The following is a 22,828-nucleotide window of genomic DNA, read 5'->3' on the forward strand; positions in this document are numbered from 1 at the left end:
GTACCAGCAATCAAAATCAGGACTCATCTAAGTCATTGTCAAGTAAAATAGGTCATGTGGCTTGGCCCTAACATGCATATTTTAGAGGAAAACACTTTGCCCCTTTTTACATTTTCGTTGGTAAAATCGTCGTAGACACATAATCAAACCAAAGGTAAACTCTTTACCATACCATAGATTACAGCTGTTGAACACAGTTTAAATCTAATTGAAATCAGTGGAGCATCAAAGTGCTTGAAAAGTGACCTATTGTTTAGTGCGGAATAAGGAGAAATCACAACGGGAGGAATTCAAAATCATGTTTTTTCTGATCATTCTAGGAGTGCAAGCGTTTCTGCTTGCCAGGCGGAAGCAGTCCCCTTTCCCCTCCTCTCTGTTTTTTGGGTGAAGTAGGGGCATGCTGGAGGAGGAGGGGGGGCGGAGAAGCCCTATTGCACTCACGAGAGCCCTGGTGCTGGCTTCTGATGGCCCAGAGGATTAGTTGAATCTGACCCAATTCAATCAAAATGTTGGGTTTTTGTTGTATCTAGTGATATCAGGTTGCATAGTTTTCAGTGCAATCCCATACACATTTTACTCAGAATAATCTCACTGAGTTCAGTGGGGTTTACGCAGTGTATAGGATTGCTTAAAAACAACAGTACTTTAATTAAACTACTTACTGTAGGCACTATATAAACTTTAGAGCTCCTAGTTACCTGGTTTGATTGTTTCTCTCCCATATATAACCCTATGGAAATACACGGAAAAGTGGCAGGTTGGTTTCCTCATTTTATGGACGGAGATGATTTGTATTTTTTAAAAGTGTGGAAGGAACGCTAAGGCCGTGGTTTTCAAAGGTAGTGCGCTACAGTGATGTGGTAGGAGAGTATGGCATGTGTGACTGGAAGATTCAAGGACAATGAATGAAACATTTAAACCTTCCAGTGTAGTACAGCGCAGTATCATTTATTTATTTTTAATTTGTGGAATAAACTTGGTGTGGCATGAGCAAATTTTTATTCTGAAAGTGTAGCCCAGAGAAAAAAGTTTGAGAGCCACTATGCTAAGGTGATCGCTCTTGCAGGGGAAGCATTTTGGCTTGCCAAAAATGACAATACCTCCTCTCCTCCCCATAAGCTGTTCTGGGGGTTCTCCTGACAACTTTGTGTGTGCACAGAAGGTGCTGGGGCAGGAGAGGGGAGGAAGCCCTGTTGTGCAAGCGGACGTCCTCGCGCATGGCTTCTGCTGATGGGATTCATTCATTGAATTGCGCCCTAAATTTCAACCTCAGTCTTTCAATGTCAAAACAATGATGGTAGCAGTTAGGGCTTACATACTAAAAATGGGTTTCTGTAGTGCTCCCTTGAGAACACACCTTTGCTCAACAAACAGTGTCGTAGAAAACAACCAGGAACACATGCGTCTTTGTCAATAAATGTGCTTGTTTTAATACGTAATCATTGTGCCCTTTTGAGTCTCTGTCTCCAACGTTCCGTGTCTGACAACCCTATACTGTATAAAACCCAGACTTTAAATGGGAGTAGTCAATAGAAACAGCACAACTTCAATTACTTCACTGGAGTCAAGAAGATGCAAAATGCTGGCATGGTTAGATTTATTCGAGAAGGAGTTACTGCTTCTAACTTAAAAAGGAGATTTGAAGGGCTCCGTATAATGAAATGCGGACAGTAAAAAACTGTAATGTCACATAAGATGTTCTCAGTGGAATCAAGGCAGATAAAGAATAAAAATTCATATTTTTTTCTTTATACTTGCCTGTGTTTGAGGAATACTTGAGTGTAGAACTGAAATGAAATGTACATGACTGAACCAAAGACTATAAAATGTTAAGATAAATGGTTTGGTTGAGATGCATGTACTCAAAGCATTATGACATTTCCAGCTTGAAAAAAAAAAGACCTCTTTATTGAGAGGGCTAAACAATGGATGTACCGTGTTGATGAAACAGCATAAAAGCATTTGGCAAATTACCTATAGTAAATACAGCAAATGGCTTTCTGCTGCAAGCTGATTTGGATCATCAAGCCTATGACTCACTAAGAAAGAGAAGGGGGGGGGGCATTAGCAGATAATACCAGAGACCTCTTGAAAGAGATTACACCGAGAATTAACTTGATGCTTGAGGTGCTTTGAGAGTGGAGCAGAAGAAGAAAGTTTCTTGACTGCTGAAGGGAAATAATGTTTGCTGAAAGGAAAGTTGACAGTTACTTTCTGTAGAGTGAAGGGTATTTGTGTGTGTGTGTGTGTGTGTGTGTGTGTGTGTACCTAAGCTTGTGCTCCCATGGGGGTTCCCATAAGCAATTCATGTGGCAAATATTGTGGGTTAAGCAGGGATAAGCCAGGCATCCTCACATGCAGAACACTTATTTGCTGGTTATGTGCCTGATAGGAATGGTCCCTTGTTGTTCCGTCACTGGTCACCAGGTTTGTTTGTCCAGCGAATGCACAAGTCCATTTGTAAAGTAAGGGTAATGCTGAAAAGATTACTAATCTGCTCTCAAGTGAAGACATTTGTCCATTTGCTTTGGTCTGATTCACTGGAAGTCATGCTGTGCTGATGAGGATGCACCTTATGATGAAACATTTCAAGTAAATGAGACTATGGGCCTCATCCAGAGCTGGCCCACTCATGAGGCAAGGTGAGGCAAACGCCTCAGGTGGCAGGATCAACAGGGCAGCAGAGCCCGATGTAGATCTAATAATAATAATAATAATAATAATAATAATTTATTTATACCCCACTCATCTGGCTGGGTTTCCCCAGTCATGCTTGTTCCTGATATAGATCTTCATTCACCCCTTCCTCCCTGGCAAGGAAGGGGATGCCGTTTTGTGGTTTTCCTCAGGTGCCAAAATGTCTTGGGGACATCTGATTTGCTGCAGTTGCTCATGTCAAATAAATGGAAAGAAGAACTTCATCACCTAGAATATGATCCCATGAACACACCAGGTTTGTATCAGGGATGAAACTGCAATGGGAAGAACAAACAAACAAACATTTGAATGGAAGCTGTGAGTAGCCAACACGGTACACTCCAGATGTTTTGTACCAGAAGTACTGTCAGTCATAGCAGGCTAGATCTGTTCCAGTGTTTCCATGAACTTTTATCCAACATGATCCTCAGGGTTCCATCCAGCTCTCCATTTCTATGATGGGGAGCTGGCCATACTTTAAGTTGATTATGTGGTACTGAATTGCACTTCTCTTAAAACTTTAGTGCTAAATTTAGAATGAATACAATAGGCATCATTTCTATTCAGTTTTACCATTTAGTGTGTGCTAATAAGGCTTTTGATTTGCCATTTTCCTAACAGACTTCAGCAAAGTGCATGGCATGTGATCTGAGATGAAACTGACATAAGATGTTAGGCGGTAATTGTACAATCCTTTTTGATGTTAATTCCTTATATTTCTTCACCAAAGGGGCTGGAGGTAATCAGCAAACCGTATTTGCTGACGTTGATTGAGCTGATTTTTGTGAAATTGGTAAAAGGCGAAAGATTTATATGATCTGAAGAGACACCAGAGTATTGAGCTCAGAAAAATAGTTGTTTTCTCTTCTTCTAAATGTGAGTTTCCTCAAATACCCTCTAGTCTGCATGCATTCTACTTGAAATAAGAACAGTAAATTTGGCTGCAGTCCTGTGCACATTGACATGGAAGTGGCACGTGGAGCACAAGAGTGTAAGCCTAATAATAACTACTAGAAGTCCTATTGAATTGAAGCAAGTGTCATTGGAATCATAGACTAAAACACACAGTATAATGCATTTCACCCATATATTCAAATGCATGGGACTGTGTTGTCAATATTTATTAAGGGTGATTATGGTGATTATAGAGACTAGGGCCCTGCGGGACTTGACATCTTTCTGCAGGGCCTGCAAGACAGAGCTGTTCCACCAGGCCTTTGGCCTTTGGTAATCCTCATAGAACTCTAGCCCAATGGTTGCCATTAATTTGATTCTGAATTGATTTTAGAATGAATTGATTTTAGAATGTATTTCTATTAATTGATTGTGATTTTATGTAAACTGTGTTACTTTTACTGTTGTTAGCCGCTCTGAGCCTGGCTTCGGCTGGGGAGGGCGGGATATAAATAAATTATTATTATTATTATTATTTATCACAATAATTTCAAACATATTATAGGGTTCCCTCACATAGTTTGTCTGTTACTAGAGCACCACTTTAGGGCTTCAGTAGGAGCAGCAGCAAAGGGAGATCAGCAGGACTCAAGACTTCTAGCAATGTGCTCACTGACATTATGTGCTCACTGACATTAAACAGTGAGCCCCAATGTTAAAATAGTCAGTCCTGATAAAGTCAACCATGACTGTGTGCCATTAAAACCAGTGGAACAATCAGCTTAGATCCACAATATTTAATGAGAACTAGTCGTGACTAACTTCATCTGGATCTGGGCCAGGCTATTTAAAGAACGTCTGTTGTAGTTGTTTCCTTCTGATAACAGCAGAGATATAGAAACTCCTGTGGCCTGAAGAGAGGATCTCCCTGGTTTCTCTTAAGGCAGAGCTGTCCAAACTGTGTGTCGTGACACATTAGCGTGTCGGCTGCAGTGGGAAGGTGTGTCATGCGATATGTGTCCGTATCTCTTATAAGGGGTTAGTTTAACCTCCAGTTTGCTAGTAAAACTGAGTTAAAAAGGTAAAGGTAAAGGGACCCCTGACCATTAGGTCCAGTCGTGGCCAACTCTGGGGTTGCGGCACTCATCTCGCTTTATTGGCCGAGGGAGCCGGCGTACAGCTTCTGGGTCATGTGGCCAGCATGACTAAGCCGCTTCTGGCAAACCAGAGCAGCGCACGGAAACGCCGTTTACCTTCCCGCCGGAGCGGTACCTATTTATCTACTTGTACTTTGACGTACTTTCGAACTGCTAGGTTGGCAGGAGCAGGGACCAAGCAACGGGAGCTCACCCTGTCGCGGGGATTCGAACCCCCGACCTTCTGTGTTGCAAAGTGATGCATATCTAAAAAGTGTCTTACCAACATGAAAAGTTTGGAAAGCTCTGCTCTAAGGAGTGCCCTTGCATGCAGTCAAACCCCTGCAAAGTCGCATGACATGTGTCCTAATGTGATACAGGCATAGCTGAGTGACACATTCCCCTCTCTTGCAAAAATGTGATGGTTTCAGTCCAGTGTACGCTATGTGTGTTGAAGCTAAAAACAATGGGATGAATTGAGTGATTATTTTTATTTTATTTTACTGTAATTTTATGTTGTGAACCACCCTGAGATCTACAAACAAAGGGTGGAGTAATAATAATAATAATAATAATAATAATAATAATAAAAATAATGTACCAGAGATAGGTGAGTCTTCCTTGGCTGTACAGTGGTGCCTCGCAAGACGAAATTAATCCGTTCCGCGAGTCTCTTCATCTTGCGGTTTTTTCGTCTTGCGAAGCACGGCTATTAGCGGCTTAGCGGCTTAGCGGCTATTAACGGCTTAGCGGCTTTAAGAAAAAGGAAACAAACTCGCAAGAACTCGCAAGACGTTTCGTCTTGCGAAGTAAGCCCATAGGGAAATTCGTCTTGCGGAACGACTCAAAAAATGCAAAACCCTTTCGTTTAGCGAGTTTTTCATCTTGCGAGGCATTCGTCTTGTGGGGCACCACTGTACTTGGATTGACTCAGAATTCTCCTGGGATTTCTTGTGGAATGTTAGGAAAACTTGGAAAAAAAATATTTAGCTAAGCCAAGGACTTAGAAAGGTACTCCCATCACCCCAAACACACTTTCCCCTCCCCTTCTATCCAGTGCCATCTTTCTAGAAAAATAGGTGCTGGAACTCACCATGAATGCCTCCCTTGTTCTCTTATTATGGCAATGGTGCCCACCTAAGAGGTGCCGGAACTGAGTTCCTGTGAGTTCTGGCTGAAGAAAGCCCTGTTTTTTTAAATCAGCAATGATGGTTCATGAGCAGCAAGGACAGGTGAGGTCAAAAGGATGGGATTTTCCCTCCCTCCACCTGTCTCCCCTCACCATTATTGTGTCTAACAAGGTGTGAGGGACTATGGGAACTGTAGTTCTGAGAACTACCACAGTCCACTGCAGTGTTCTGACCTGTTTAAATCAGGTAGTCACTACTCATGAGGTCAAGGCAGGCCAGTGGCTGAAATACCTCAAATAGGTTTGAGTGAGCAACTTGTTAACTGAACCATTATGAATCTCTTCTTCCAGCCTGTCCTTCTCAAGCTCCACCCCTTTGGTCTGAAGCCTGTGGATCCTAAAAGTCCAGCCCCCATGGGAACCTGATATATATTGGCAAAACCTATTGGTATTTCGCAACTTTCAGACTAGTTTCAGGACCTTAGCCAGACCTAGCAGAGTACACGCAGAATCCACAGAAGCAATTGGCGACTTGGCTGCAGACAGGATAGACAAAGCAGGAACCAGGAACTTGTAGTTAGGTGTTTATTATATACAGTGGACTATATACAGGAACAGAACACGGATCTTTTGCTAGCTCTCTCTGATACGACTCACAACTCCTACACTCACTGACACACAGAACTCTGAACCTCTGAACTCCTGAACTAACACATTCCAGTTAGTAGGCCATTAATTATCACTCCCTTGAGAGAGCTTGACCAATCAGGGAGCGGTCTCCATGTCTCTGTTATCACCAGGCAGACTTACTCCTTCAGATTGCCTTCTGGCTGTCTGCCAAACCTTAATTGACTGTGTGAGTAGCTGCAAGTACACAGTTTCCCAACAATATAGGCAGTCAGAACTACTGACGGTAGTTCTCAGGATTACGGTTTCCATGGTCCCTCATGCTGTTTTCATCAGAAGCGTCTTCTAAATTTGCCACCTTTATGCCAATGTATAAGATACCAAATGAACAGCAGGATTGGATGTTTTAAATAATTGGCTTTCTCTTCAAGTAATTTGTCATGTATTTCACATTGCATGTGCAATAGGGAATGTCACCGCTTGAAGTCAAACTGCTGGTTTCGAGAAGGATCTGCTTTTGAGTCATTTTAGTTCTATTGCACTCAACACAGTTCTGGATCTGTCAGCTAGTCCCCCATTTTCTTCACTGAGGTATGAATTCCATGAGGGTAAAAAATAAATAAATAAATCCGTGCCAGGAAGACCAGAGCAAGGCTTGCAAGCAATAAATAGATAATAACTTCAAATTTCAGATCAGTCAGAATAATGTGTTCCGATAGTGAGAAAAAGGTTATAAACAGTAGAAATGGAGGTCTGAAAGGTCAGAATCATGGAAATGCATGCATATTGGCTGGAATAATAGCGGTTAAGCAATGGAATCCGTGAATCAAAGCAAACACACACCAAGAATGACTATTTCCCCACCTAATCGACTTCATTAAATGTTAGCATTAGTGCAGTCATCGCAGTGTCGTGGAGGGAGGCTGAAAGCAAAGGTTGTGAGGATGCGTGAGAAAGAAATCAAGAGCAACACCAATTATTGTGCTGGTTTGCCTTGTTTTAAATAGGGTGCAGAGGTTGAGAAACACTGACATGCTTTCAGGGTGTGTGTGTGTGTCAAAGATATTGGGTAGGGGGAACAGGGAGGGGAGAATCAGCAAAGACCAGAGGGAAGGGATATTTAGCAATCTTTGCTGTTGAATCTGTTGCAGGTGAGAAGGTGAAATGGCAGTGGAACTTAACAGCATTTGTTGTGACTGTGTGTTTCTGTGTGTACAGTGGTGCCCATTGGGACTGGTGGGGTGGAAGGCAGAGAACCCAAACAGTAGATTGATCCAGAGCCAATGAGAGGTGGTGTAATAGCCAATGAGAGGCAGAGGCAAGTAATTCTAGTGTAGTCCCATTCTCTTCCCTGCTGAGTTCTACAAGGGCAACTATGAGATCATGGACTGGCTATAAGAAGGCAGGCAGCTGGAGTTTGGACAGGGACAGACTGAGTATGTGTGTGTTCATGTGTGCATTTATAAATGACCTGATTTTTTTTTTTAAATCCAAGCAGCGTACAAGAGAAAAACAATAAGCACTACCATCAAAGCAAAACTGCATAACAAAAGCATATTAAACCAAATATAAACAGAGAATTCAAACAAATAATATTAGGATCCAATCTTATGGGTCAGGGAAAGCCTGAGCAAAAAGATATGTATCTGATATATACTCAGAGTCCTGTAGTGATTTCATGCTCTTTATTGCAGCTTGTAAAACAGTGATTGAATGGCCCCCCAAACCTCAGGCTTTTATATATATTATTTACACAACGAGTCCCATCTGATTGGCTGATTCTGCTTCCCTCCTGGAGCCTGATTGGTCTTTTCCTGCAGGCCAATCAGTTGTTGCATTCTAGGATCCTACTTGCCTATTGTTCTAGGATCCAACCTTAGTACATAACAGTATCTGAAAGATTTCTGGAGCAACCAATGTTTGTATCGCATACTGCAGAGGGAAGGGCATTTCATAGGACAGGGGCAATGGTGGAAAATGCCCATTTTGGGGTAATTGCCTTTTGATAAGATACAGTACTTTGAGTAGAATTTCCCTAGAGGAAGGCCATAGCATTCTGCTCCATCTACAGCTTCTGGACCAATCCCAAGGGAAACCCAATAAAGGGTGCAATGCAGTAGTCCAGTCATGAGGTTATCAACACATGAGTCGTGGTGACCAAGCTATCTCTATCTAAGGAAGCGTCTAGTTGGCCAACCAGCCTAGGCTGATACTTGGTGCTTCTCGCCACAAAGGTCAAATTACAGAAATACCCAGAGAGCCCACCCTTTTAAGCAAAGGGATTTGTAAATCATATACAGGACTTTTTATATTGCCCACGTGTGATATGGATCTTGTGAGCAAGACACTATCTAGTTAATGTGCATTTGCGATTATTTGTTTGTGGAAGCTCCAAATCAGCTTTCATTGTGCAACCTGAATTTGCTGAATCCTGCCCAAAAAACAGTGCCCTTAAGTCTCCTAGCCACTATGTTACATCGCCTCTTGTCATCTCTGCATTGTCTCTGCTAATATGCCAGAATCCATATGCTGAGTAGCAATTACATAGATGTGAGTGACAGCTGTTTCCCTTTGATCATGACAGAGGGTGCCCAGCCAGCAACATTACTAGCGCATGCATAGTTCCAATGCATGCTTCCCCCCCCCTTTAGCACTATATGAATCAGCCACTAGAGGGCTGATATGGGAAGGCAGAAACCTGGTTTCCGCAACTGGAAATGGCAAATGACATCTTTACTGTCCCGTGAATTCTATTCATTTGATATGCTCAGCAGTTCAGCCCTTTCTTGCTTGTAAAGTTTAATGGAGAAGTATACTAGGCCCATGTAATTTTCTTTCTGCATGAGGTATTGTACAGAGCCTTTTTGATCATCTGCCAACTACAGAAACGACCAAGCTCCCTATTGCAAAACTGAGTGAAAGGAATAAAGGGAATGAAAAAGCATGAGAGAAAATGCTGCTGGTTGTTTTTTTTTTAAATAAAAAAAATCTGATCTATTTTTGTCACTGTTGAAATCAGGTTTTGTCCCAAACTATCAACTGGAGCAACTCACCCTTACATCTTTTCATTGCCACAGATTCTTGCTCCCTTTCTCCTTCATGTTTCTTTACTGCTCCCTATTCTTTAGTGAAAATGTATATGCTTAGGATGCAGTCCAGTTTTCATTTAAAGGTGAACCTATCTAATTCTCATTTTCCAGAACACTACATGAACCCAAAGCACAGCCATGCTTCAAAATTCACACTTCTCTGAATTTTGCAGTGCAGTTCTCTCCAGCCAAGCAATTTTTTTAAAAATATGCATATAGTAAGGTAAAACATGCAAAATGTTTTGCATATTAGTGAAAGTAATATAGAAACATGCATGATATCAGGAAAAGTGGCTTTGCATACATATACATGAGGATAAATTTGCACTAACTTGCTCATGGATTTTCATTAAGACTTTTTTTAAAAAATGGCCAACTGGTGTGGAAATGTGGAGAATCAAATAGAAGACTGGAAAAACCAGAAACTAAGAGAAACTAAAACTGACAGATTTGCCCATACCTAGCACACACTACACCCCCACCCCCGATACCTTGCCTTGTTATATAATTTTATGATCATGTTTATTTTATTTAACAAAATTTATTCATATATAATATAATAATAATAATAATAATTTATTATTTATACCCCGCCCATCTGGCTGGGTTTCCCCAGCCACTCTGGGCGGCTTCCAAAAGAATATTAAAATACTATGATACATCAAACATTAAAAGCTTCCCTAAACAGGGCTGCCTTCAGATGTCTTCTAAAAGTCTGGTAGTTGTTGTTCTCTTTGACATCTGGTGGGAGGGCGTTCCACAGGGAGGGCGCCACTACCGAGAAGGCCCTCTGCCTGGTTCCCTGTAACTTGGCTTCTCGCAGTGAGGGAACCGCCAGAAGGCCCTCGGTGCTGGACCTCAGTGTCCGGGTAGAACGATGGAGGTGGAGACGCTCCTTCAGGTATACTGGACCGAGGCCGTTTAGGGCTTTAAAGGTCAGCACCAACACTTTGAATTGTGCTCGGAAACGTACTGGGAGCCAATGTAGGTCTTTCAAGACCGGTGTTATATGGTCTCGGCGGCTGTTCCCAGTCACCAGTCTGGCTGCTGCATTCTGGATTAGTTGTAGTTTCCGGGTCACCTTCAAAGGTAGCCCCACGTAGAGCGCATTGCAGTAGTCCAAGCGGGAGATAACCAGAGCATGCACCACTCTGGCGAGGCAGTCCGCGGGCAGATAGGGTCTCAACCTACGTACCAGATGGAGCTGGTACACAGCTGCCCTGGACACGGATTTAACCTGTGCCTCCATGGACAGCTGTGAGTCCAAAATGACTCCCAGGCTGCGCACCTGGTCCTTCAGGGGCACGGTTACCCCATTCAGGACCAGGGAATCCCCCACACCTGCCCGCCTCCTGTCCCCCAGAAACAGTACTTCTGTCTTGTCAGGATTCAACCTCAATCTGTTTGCCGCCATCCATCCTCCAACCGCCTCCAGACACTCACACAGGACCTTCACCGCCTTCACTACTTAATTTAAATATATAACCTCTAAACGCATGGTCAGAGCTTGAGAACTCAGGTATTTGAATCCATAGCCTGTCCATGCTGAAGAATCAGGGCAAGTCAGCAATATTTCTATTGCAATTTGCCTAAATTCAGTTTGCCTTGATCAGAAGAGATGCTCCAAACTGTCTCCTCACCAGACAGGCAAAACAGGCCCATGAATCTGCAGAAAGTGGAGAGAACCCTCAGCACAATGTTATTTAATCAAGATGATCGCAGCTGATGAGCTTCCTCTGTAGATCTAATGTGAGAATGAATGTGAGTGGTTGTGCTTAGCAGGGTGGGTTCATTTCAGTCCATATGAAAAAAATATTTGACACATTATTAAACTGATCAATAACCCCAAAGAGGATTTAGACGCTGTCCTGGTTTGTGTGCAGCTTCTTCTGGCTGCCTGGGTTCAGTTTACTTCTGCAGAGTTTATCCTCTGTCGGCTTCTCAAAAATCCTATCACTGCGGTTTTGCCAGCATCAAAAGTAATATCTTTCCCTGAGCCTGAGAGTAGAAACTTGCATCCCTTGAGGATGTATGGGGAAAGTACTCTGAAATGACCAAATAGAGAAGCTTGCTTTTTATTAAAATTCACACAAGTTTTTACAGTTTTCTCTTTGGAAAACCTGTAGGAAGACAAGCGACTTAGAAGTGCTTCACCTACTGAGACTGAAGGGGAAATAAGAAGAAGAGTTTTCCCCTTGCTTCACAGTGAAATACAGGATAGCTGGTCTTTGCTCTAGAATGCACTGGTGGAGCCCATCCAGTGTTTCCGCCAGCGCATTTACACCATGCTGACCTTGCCACCACCTCCCCCTTCCCCTGTACCTCTCAGTAAGCAGCAGGGAGACCAGGGCAATGGGAGGCCAGGTGAGTCCCACCAACCATTACTGGATGCAAGAAAGCAGGCATGTATGATTTTGCAACTGGTATGGACAATGGTTAGGAATATGGGAGTGGAAGTCTTACAAGATCTGGAGGTTCCCCATTCCTGACACAGAGCCAACCAGTTGAATTCCAGAGTCTCCAAGTGTCCCTATTTTCCAGAGACAGTCCCGGATTTACAAGAGCTGTCCCGGTTTCTGATGTGATCCTGGAATGTCCTGTTTTTCCTTAGGATGTCCCTGTTTTCATTGGAGAAATGCTGGAGGGTATGGAGTTATGTCACACACACCCAAGCCAAGGATAGAAGTAACTGTACATCCTTTAGAAGACATCTGAAGGCAGTCCTGTATAGGGAAGTTCTTTAAGGTTTAATGTCTTATTATTTTTTTATACACAGTGGTACCTCGGTTGTCGGGCGTAATCCATTCCGGAAGACTGTTCGACTTCTTAAACGTTCGACAATTGAGGTGCAAATGGTGGTCGGCAAAGTCAATGGAGAAAAAAGAAAAACATGCAGCGGAAGCCGTTCGACTTCCGAGGTGCATTCGAAAACGGAAGCAATTACTTCCGGGTTTTTAGCATTCAGGTTCCGAAACATTCGACTTCTGAGACGCTCGAAAACTGACGTACCACTGTATGTTGGAAGCCGCCCAGAGTGGCTGGGGAAACCCAGTCAGATGGGCAGGGTATTAATGATGGAATAAGACAACCCTGTTTCCATCAGAGAAATGTTGGAGGTTATGAAATTATTTCAGTGGTGAGAAGGTTGTAGAGCAGCCTTTGTTTCATTACTAGAAGTTCACTTTGGAGCTTTGTTGTACAAGGAGGGGGGACCTACAGTTTTGCTTTCAATGCACACGCACTTTCTTCTGCTATTATAACCAGTGGTGCAATGGAGGGGGAAGCACAAGTCTGAGACTTTTTTCTCAACAGGAGGGATGACTTCAACTGCCAGAGTGCTAGGGTAATTAACAAATCCTCTTTGCTCTGACTGGTAAATGAGGAGATAACAAGGCTTTAAAGTTCTAGGGTAGTTTGTATAGGATTAGTACAGTCATACCTCTTGTTGCGTTCGCTTCATGTTGCAGATTTTCGGGTTGCAAACGCGGCAAACCCAGAAGTGCATACTTCCGGGTTTCGCCATGTGCGCACATGCAGAAGCGTTCTGCACACTTCGCACATGCGCAGGAGCACTCTATCGCGCTCTGTGCTTGCGCAGAAATGCCGCTCTAGTTGTGGACTTTTCGGTGTGCGAATGGCACCCCGGAACCGATCGTGTCCACAACTAGAGGTACCACTGTATATAGGAAGTGAGATGATCCATCTGGGCTGCATTTTTAGGGTTCTCCTTGGGGATTCTATTGCTATAGGACCTTATTTAAAATTTAAAATTCTACCGCTACTTTACTTGTTACAACAACTTTCTAATCCATGCACACAAGGAGCTATCTGCCTTAAGTGAGGACACAGGTATGAGTTACTCTTTCACTAGGCTTATTGTGAGACTGTTATTTCCTTGATATTAGTAGGAGTTGTATGAGAACTGGGCAAATTTAATTTTCTTTTCTACAGCTGTCTTCCTATATTTTTGATTCCTGTCCCACATTTGTACTCACACTTTTCCCCCCTGTTGCCTGCGGAAATGTTGAAATCAATAAAGACAGTAATTAAGAATGCCAAACTGCATTTCTAAAAAGGGCTCTTTCTTAACACTGTTTGCAGATAATAGACTCTACCTTCAGAAGCTATTTTACTCCAACAGTGACAGAATGGAGAAAGGAATGACAGTGGCGGCTTAAGAAGATAAAAACTGCAACTGTATAGAAACTGATCTGAGAGTAACAGTGTGATCCTAATGCCCCAGATCTGTGTTGCTGGGTGTGTGTGTGTTTGGATATGGTGGAGGGTTGCCTCTCAACTAGGAATGGATCTGTCAGTTTTGTCTCTCTCCGTTTTCCATTTTTCCATTCATCAATTCAGTTCTTCACATTTCAGCAGCTATTATATATATATCCTGTTTCCTTTAGCTTTTCACTTTCCACTTTGCCATCATTTCTCTCCTTTTTGAACCCTGCTTAATTATTGGAAAATACCACTCCAACCTCTTACATTCCTGCCACAAACTGAGTTGCAGGGGCGAAGATGGTGTACTGCTATTTGCAGGTACTGTCACAGCTGGATGTGAGGGGCTGGCAGTTCTGAGCTAATTGATGATGCTGGTATGCTGCAATTAACCTCATTAGGGCTTGAATTACATCTAATTAAACCCTTGTCTCGGACAGGAGCCGTGTAATCCCTTCTTGCTGCTGGGCTGTCCCTCGGCGGGGGTCACACTGAAGCCTGCTGGGTTTTGAGTCTGAAGCCAGAGTGGGAGGACAGGAGCCGCCAAAGCGTCATGTTGTCACGTACCTACAAGTGCCACTGACAGCTTAGTCCTTTCAAATATTTCAAACTTTCTGTTGGAAAGTATTGTGGTATTTCAGCTGGTGTTGTTTTTATTAAAGATTTCTTAGTTTTCAAAAGTATGTGCAATGTCTCTTTTTTCAAGCTGTGTTTTCTACAGATCAGTTTCATTTGATGTGAGACATTAGTGTTACAGTAGGAAGAAAATACTTAGTGTATATGTGGGGTGGCAATACTTAGTGTATATGTGGGGGTTTTGTGTCAGCGTCACTTGTGTGGGTTCTTTACTATTTGCTTGCATTTCTTTGGAGGTGAGAGAGGTTTGGGGGTGGCCTAGGTTGTGGTTGGTTGTCTTTGACTGGTGGTAGTAAAATTTGTTTTCATGTGTGAATGGGGTGAGTGGGTGTTTTTGGATCAGGTTAGCCAGATTGATTCGTATGCTCTTGGTGGGTTCTTGCTGTTGTCGTGTTGGGCTGTGTATGTGATAAAGGGGAGCCATACCGGGGAGAAGGCGTCTTCTATTTGTCCCGTGTCAGTTTGTTGGTTAGTTTTTCTAATAAGGCTGTTTCCCATACTATTTGATACCATTAGTCCATGCTTACTTCTGACAGGTCTCTCCAGCGTCTAGCTATGATGTTTCTAGCTGCTGAGAGTAGGCGGGTTATGAGCTCTTGGTGATGGGAGTGGGCATTATTGTCTTGGAAGATGTTTAGTAGGGCCAGTTCTGGGGTGACTTCTAATACAGTGGTGCCTCGCAAGACGAAAAGAATCCGTTCCGCGAGTCTCTTCGTCTTGCGGGTTTTTTCGTCTTGCGAAGCAAGCCCATTAGCGGTTTAGCGGATTAGCGCTACAGTATTAGCAGCTTAGCGGGCTTAGCGGATCAGCTGATAAGTGGCTTAGCGATCAGCTGATAAGCGGCTTAACGATCAGCTGATAAGCGGCAGCGATCAGCTGTTAAGCGGCTTAGCCGATCAGCTGATAAGCGGTTTAGCGGCTTGGGGAAAAGGGGGGGGGGAGGAAAAAACACCCGCAGGAACTCGCAATACATTTTCATCTTGCGAAGCAAGCACATAGGAAATTCGTTTTGCGAAGCACCTCCAAAACGGAAAACCCTTTCGTCTAGCGGGTTTTCCATCTTGTGAGGCATTCGTCTTGCGGGGCACCACTGTACTTGCTTAGTTATTTTGCATATATCTTGTATGATTGATGTGAACAGTTGTATTTTAGGACATTCCCGCCACATGTGGAGGTATGTGTTGTGGTTGCAACACTTTGTTTAGTATGTAGGAGAGTGATTTCTTTCACAGGGCCTTCTTTCTACCAGCTGCTGAGGTATTGTGGCTAAGAAGTCCCTTGTTCATAGGGGTCTGGGTTGTTCCAAGTCATACCGGGCTAGTTTAGCATTTATTCTGGCTGGAATAAAGGCCTTTCTTGTTACCAACTACAGAACCCCTGACCCTCCAAGTGTCCCTGCTTTCCAGGGACAGTCCTAAATTTACAGAAGCTGCCCCGGTTTCTGATTTGATCCCAGAATGTCCCGCTTTTTCTTAGGAGGTCCCTATTTTCATTAGAGAAATGTTGGAGGGTATGGAATCATGCAACTCCCGAGCCAAGGAGATAAGTAACTATATAGGGTTAGTTTTGTTGTTGTTTAATGTTTTATTATGTTTTCATATATGTTGGAAGCTGCCCAGAGTGGTTGGGGCAACCTAGTCAGATGGGCAGGCAATTGTTTGTTTGTTTGTTATTGAATAGGTCATCCCTGTTTTCTTTGCAGAAATGTTGGAGGGTATGGAATCCTCCTTTTTAACTGGATACAACAGAGGTGTGTGTGTGTGTGTGTGTGTGTGTGTGAATTATATGGGATATGTGACCCTACAGATGTTGTTGGACTACCTTTATCATCCCTTGAAGAAGGCACTATTGTTCCCACTCCTGGAAAAAACCCACCCAGGGCTTGATATTATTATTATTATTATAGTGATACATCCATGTGATACATCTGGAGGTATATATCTTTATGTATATCTGTGCAAATGCAATAATAATATGGCACAAATATGGTGCCAGTCCCTGGCATATTGCAGGATGAGGGTTGGATTTTGCTGGTACGCCACATCAGATAGTTTTAGAAGCCCTGATCTAATCCAAGACCTTTCTTAATGCAATATAGTAGGATTCCACCCTACATCTCCCACATAGGGTTTTGCTTAGCTTTCGTATCCTGAAATAAAAACCCTGCCTGCTGTACTGTAAGCACAGGATAGGATACAATCCCATATCAATAGGGCATAAATAATGTGGCTGTTAAGGCTGTGGCCCTTAGTAGCTGTAATTTCCTGGACTTTTGGAGCTTCTGAAGATGGAAAGCTCTTAGCCCAACCTGCTAAACCAAAAGTGATTTGGTTTAATTGAACAGATATTCAAATATATTGGGTGGAATTCAACATTGCGCTATTAATATGTCCCACCTGCGCAAGCATTTCAGCTTGCCAGAGACTTCTCCTTCCCCTATGTGCTCTTCTGGGGGTCCCTCCAAAACCAACTGTGGGGAGTGAGGGGGGGCGCACAGGGGGATGAGAAGGGGGAAAGCCCTGTTGCATATGCAAGGAAGTCCTTGCAGGGGCTTCCACTCAGGGGCATAGGAAGGGGGGTGCGGTGGGGGCAGTCCACCCCGGGTGTCATCCCGGGGAGGGGTGACAAAATCCCCCCCGGGAGGATCGCCAACGCGCCAATCGGCCTCCCTGGGTGTGTCGCTGATGTGCCTATTGGCTCCCCCGGGTGGATTGCCGACACACCAATCGCCCCTGTGGATGTATCACCCTGCCCCCTGGGCAGATTGCACTGCCCCATGGATGGATCACCCCGCCCCTGGGTGCGTGGCATGTGTGCTGTTCCGGGTGCCGGAGCGGCTAGCTCTGCCACATGCAGCTGCTGGGTGACCTTGGGCCAGTCACACTTCTCTGAAGTCTCTCAGCCCGACTCACCTCACAGAGTGTTTGTTGTGGGGGAAGAAGGGAAAGGAGAATGTTAGCCGTTTTGAGACTCCTGAAGGGGAGTGAAAGGAGGGATATCAAATCCAAACTCTTCTTCTTCTTCTTCTTCTTCTTCTTCTTCTTCTTCTTCTTCTTCATCATCACTGTGTGTGTAGAACATCAGCCCTGCATGAATCTATACATAATCTAGTTAGCTCAGTTGGTTAGAGCATGGTGCTGATAACGCCAAGGTTGTGGTTTCAATCCCCATACAGGCCAGCTGCATATGCCTGTATTGCAGGGGGTTGAGCTCGATGACCCTCGGGGTCCCTTCCAGCTCTACAGTTCTGTGCTTCTATTCCACTCAGCGAGTCCTGAACTTGGTAGCACTTGGTGGATCTGCTTGGTTTGTTGTCTGCTGAAGCTCACAACCATGTATGTCATTCAGATTGTGTCTTTTCCTCTCTCCCCTCCCTTCTGCTGGGCTTGCAGTAGGATGGCTGTTGATTCATTGGCTGACATTACATGAGTAACTGCTCTGCCGCAGTTCCTCACCTTCAAAATTGACATAACAATTCGGAGCTGCCTGACTCAGGATAAGCAGGTAGGGCTTGCTGAGGAAATGCTGGGAAAGCATGTCACCTTTGAGCAAATGGTTAGGTAGCATCCATATCAGCTTCAAATCCTCCTTGCCGTCCTGAAGAAAGTTGAAATGGCAAACCTATATTTAAAAGCTGCTAAATATAATATTCCAAATCGTTCAGTGTGAATATCACTTGGACTACTCTGTGTGGGGCTACCTTTGAAGGTGACTTGGAAACTACCACTAATCCAGAATGCGGCAGCTAGACAGGTGACTGGGAGTGGCCACTGGGACCATATAACACTGGTCCTAAAGGATCTTCATCAGCTCCCAGTGTGTTTCCGAGCACAATTCAAAGTGTTGGTGCTGACCTTTAAAGTCCTAAACGGCCTCGGCCAAGTATACCTGAAGGAGCATTTCCACTCCCATCATTCTGCCCAGACACTGAGGTCCAGCTCCGAGGGCCTTCTGGCGGTTCCCTCACTGTGAGAAGCAAAGTTACAGGGAACCAGACAGAGGGCCTTCTCGGTAGTGGCACCCTCCCTGTGGAACACCTTCCTTTCAGATGTCAAGGAAATATACAACTATCTGACTTTTAGAAGACATCTGAAGGCAGCCCTGTTTAGGGAAGTTTTTAATGTTTGATGATTTATCGTGTTTTTAATATTCTGTTGGGAGCTGCCCAGAGTGTCTGGGGGAAACCCAGCCAGATGGGTGGGGTATAAATAATAAAAGTATTATTATTATTACTACTACTATTACTATTATTATTTCCCATGACTTAATCTTTATTATTATTTTAAAGGAATTCCCCTCCCCCATTCTTCAGCTGAAAAAGCCAGTGCACCAGAAATTCCTGGTTTGGGCACATATAATGAGCCTGCTGGATCAGGCCAATGGCCCATCTAGTTCAGCATCCTGTTCTTACTGTGGTCAACTGGATGTCTGAGCATGCAAGCGGTACCTGAGTGAAACAGCACTCTGCCCAGTAACTGGCATTCAAAGGTAGAATGCAGCCATTGATATCCCTCTCCTCCCTGAATTTGTCTAATCCTCTTTTAAAGCCATTCCAGTTCATGGCCATCACTGCCTCCTGTGGGAGAGAGTTCCATAGTTTAACTGTGCACTGGGGTTTTGTCTGTCCTGAATCTTCCAGCATTTGGCTTCACTGGATGACCAATAGCTCTAGAGCATGGGTAGGTAAACTAGAGCCCGGGGGCCGGATCTGACCAAATTGCCTTCTAAATCTGGCCCATGGACGGTCTGGGAATCAGCGTGTTTTACATCAGTAGAATGTGTCCTTTTATTTAAAATGCATCTCTGAGTTATTTGTGGGGCCTGCCTGGTGTTTTTACATGAGTAGAATGTGTGCTTTTATTTAAATGCATCTCTGGGTTATTTGTGGGGCATAGGGATTCGTTCATTATTATTTTTCCAAAATATAGTCTGGCCCCCCACAAGGTCTGAGGGACAGTGGACCGGCCCCCTGCTGAAAAAGTTTGCTGACCCCTGCTCTAGAGCTATGAGAGAAGGATAAAAACATTTCTCTATCCACTTTCCTCATGCCATGCATGATTTTATAATGTCACCTCTAACTCACCTAAACTAATAAGTCTCAAATGCTGCTGCCTTTTCTCCTAGGGGACTTGTTCCTCCCACTTGCCCCTTTCTGAACCTTTTCCAATTCTATAACACCTGTTTTGAGGTGAGGTGACCAGAAACTGTACACAGTATTTCAAATGCGATAGCACCATAGGTTTGTATAACGGCATTATGATATTGTGAGTTTTAGTTTCGATTGCTTCCAATAATGATCCCTAGCATGGAATTTGCCCTTTTTACTACTGTTGCACACCGGATCAACATCTTTGAAGTGTAGGTGGGTTCCCACGAGGCACTACACAGTGATAACAGCAAGAACTTTTATTGAACTAACAGAACTGGACAACAGGTGCAAAGCAACTGCTTATATACATTTCTGAAGGCCTGGGCCACTCCCACTCCCAACGTGATAGGCTGTCCAAACTTCCAAGCTGCGAATCATAACTCAGAATTTAAAAGCCAATGGCAGAGGCCCAAATCCTGAAATGTTCTGTGGTTGGATTTCATATATTGAATCAGACTACAGAGGCTCAGAATTCTTAGTCCAGACTCAAGCTCAGGCAAACACAGACCACTGAATACGTAACAATCTTTATTGAGCTATCCACTACAAGTTGCTGGTCAGTCACTGCCAGTTCAGATCCCATGAGTGTATATGTGAAATTAAGACTTTTTGCCCTGACATGCATCACTTTACATTTGTTTACACTGACTCGCATTTGCCATTTTACCACCCCTTCTGTTTGGAGAGTTCTTTTTGGAGCTCCTCACAATCCCTTTAAAAATACATATATTGAACTGATCAAACTGGAAACTGTGTACAAGCTTTGATTATTGTTTGTTGTTGTTGTTTAGTCATTTAGTTGTGTCTGACTCTTCATGACCCCATGGACCAGAGCACGCCAGGCACTTCTGTCTTCCACTGCCTCCCGCAGTTTGGTCAAACGCATGCTGGTAGCTTCGAAAACACTGTCCAACCATCTCGTTCTCTGTCATCCCCGTCTCCTTGTGCCCTCCATCTTTCCCAACATCAGGGTCTTTTCCAGGGAGTCTTCTCTTCTCATGAGGTGGCCAAAGTATTGGAGCCTCAGCTTCACGATCTGTCCTTCCAGTGAGCACTCAGGGCTGATTTCCTTCAGAATGTATAGGTTTGATCTTCTTGCAGTCCATGGGACTCTCAAGATTTTCCTTCAGCACCATAATTCAAAAGCATCAATTCTTCGGCGATCAGCCTTCTTTATGGTCCAGCTCTCACTTCCATACATCACTCATGGGAAAACCATAGCTTTAACTATACGGACTATTGTTTACTTGATTATTGTTACTTAATAAATAATAATACTTTTTTAAAAAGTGCATTTCTCGATACTGATCTCTTCCTGTTCGGCACTAGCTACAAAATGTCTTGCAAGAATCAGTGATGAGGAGCAAGAGCGGACCTTGCAGTGCTTCCCTTTCCCTTTAACTTTCCCTTTAACTTTCCCTTTCCCTCAGTATATTCAGTACAGCTGTACTGGAGTGTAGAAGGCATTTTCAATTTAGAAGCCAATCACAGAGTCTCCCGTGTGGGAATTGTGCATGGTCCACAAAGAACAAGTATACTGGAATAAACATCTCTATCACAATGAAGTCTGGAAGTCCGTGCAGTAGACTTAACTGTGCTTGCACAATCCTTAGCAAAGTAGAGTTCAGGTCTTCTGATATGCTGATTTTTACCGGGTGCTATTCCTAGTGACCTCAAATGGATTTTCCATACAAGATTAAGGATGTCATGCGAAGGTTTTCTGCAGGCGGTTGCCAAAATCATTCTGAATGTACAGAATCAACAACAATGTAGAATTGTAATTGTTTTTTGCTTCAGTTGATTTGCCTCTAACAGCTAAGAATATTCCGATACTGAGCTATCCTGGCTGTGAGCCCTTTTGATCTTCAATGACACTTCAAGGGTGTGAGGTGATGCTGGATTGTAAACAGAGAACTAAATAGCTTGTGGCTAACAGTTCACAGAACAGCAAGGCAATAAATGTGGAAGCAGTGCTGCTAACAATAAGAAACAGGTGATCTGAAAATAATGACCTCCAGACTCAAAAAGATTTGTTGTGCCCCAGATAGATGGTGGCATTTGTCCTTCTGAGAAAGATGAAAGTTTATTCAGGGTCAATTAAGAATCCTTGCATTAAGACTTCTGTGTCTGAGTGTTCTAAAATGATCTATTATATCGACATGGATGGCACAGCCATCATTTGTTTTAGCTTAAAATTTGCTTCAAAGGAGAATGAAAGGGGCTGGTGAATCATGGATAAGTCTCATGGATAACAATGAGATTAACACCTACTTTGCCCCTGTCTTTGCCCAAAAGGAAAACAGTGCCCAACCTGGTGATAACAGAATAAACAATAATGCAGGGAGGGAGCTGCAGCCCAATATAGGAAAAGAGGTAGTAAAGGAACACCTAGCTACTTTAAACGAATTCACATTTTGAGGGTCTGATGAGCTGCACACAAGGGTACCAAAGGAGCTTGTGGATATAATTTCAGAACTTCCGTCTATAACCTTTGAGAAATCTTGGAGAACAGGTGAGGTCCCTGCAGATTGGAGGCAGACAAATGTTGCACCTATCTTCAAAAAGGGGGAAAGGAAGATCTAGGTAATTGTCAACTGTTCAACTTGAGGTCAATGCCAGGGAAGGTTCTAGAACAGATAAACAATTTGTCTGTGAGCACTTAGAAAAGGATGCTTTTATTGCTAAGACTCAGGTGAATTTCATTTATTTTTTTGGTAGAATTACAAGCTTGGTGGATCAGGGGAATTGACAAAGTCCCCCTGCCCCCAAGGTCACCCCCCAATATTTGTGCAGAGAAGATGGAGACAGAGAGATGATAAAAACAAAGAGTGAAAGTAGTGGAAAATTAAAGGACATCTCATGTTGCAAATTGAGATTAACATTGGGTTCAGAATTTGAAAAAGGTCAAGGGTTATCATTCAGAAAATGTTTTTGGGTTGATCTGGCAATTTCAATTCACTTTGAACAAATTTCAGCAGTGATTACACATTCACACATCACAGAAATTGTGGCATAATGACCATAAGCTGTGTGTCAAGAGCATTTATTTTCACCAGAAGGAACATACTCTTCCTCTGTGGCAAAAAAAGTGAAGAACCACCACTAAGTGTTTCTGGAGTCAAAAGGGCATGGTGATCATAAATAAAAAGCAATAATGGTTAGTCATGTCCATTCATTTCAAGGGGTCTACTCTTGAGTATGACTTAAGACACAGCCCACTGAAAGGAGAATGCACAGCATTAAGAACGGC

At 43.4% G+C, this 22,828-nt stretch overlaps 1 protein-coding gene across 6 annotated transcripts in view; it reads left to right on the forward strand.

The window, feature by feature from the left end:
- The window catches only part of KCNH1 (potassium voltage-gated channel subfamily H member 1), a 227,407-nt gene that overhangs the window by 69,736 nt on the left and 134,843 nt on the right, over positions 1-22,828 (forward strand). The gene's annotated exons all lie outside the window — the stretch shown is intronic.

This window comes from Podarcis pityusensis, assembly GCF_964106645.2.
Source record: "Podarcis pityusensis genome assembly, chromosome: 3".
Classification (NCBI taxonomy): domain Eukaryota; kingdom Metazoa; phylum Chordata; class Lepidosauria; order Squamata; family Lacertidae; genus Podarcis; species Podarcis pityusensis.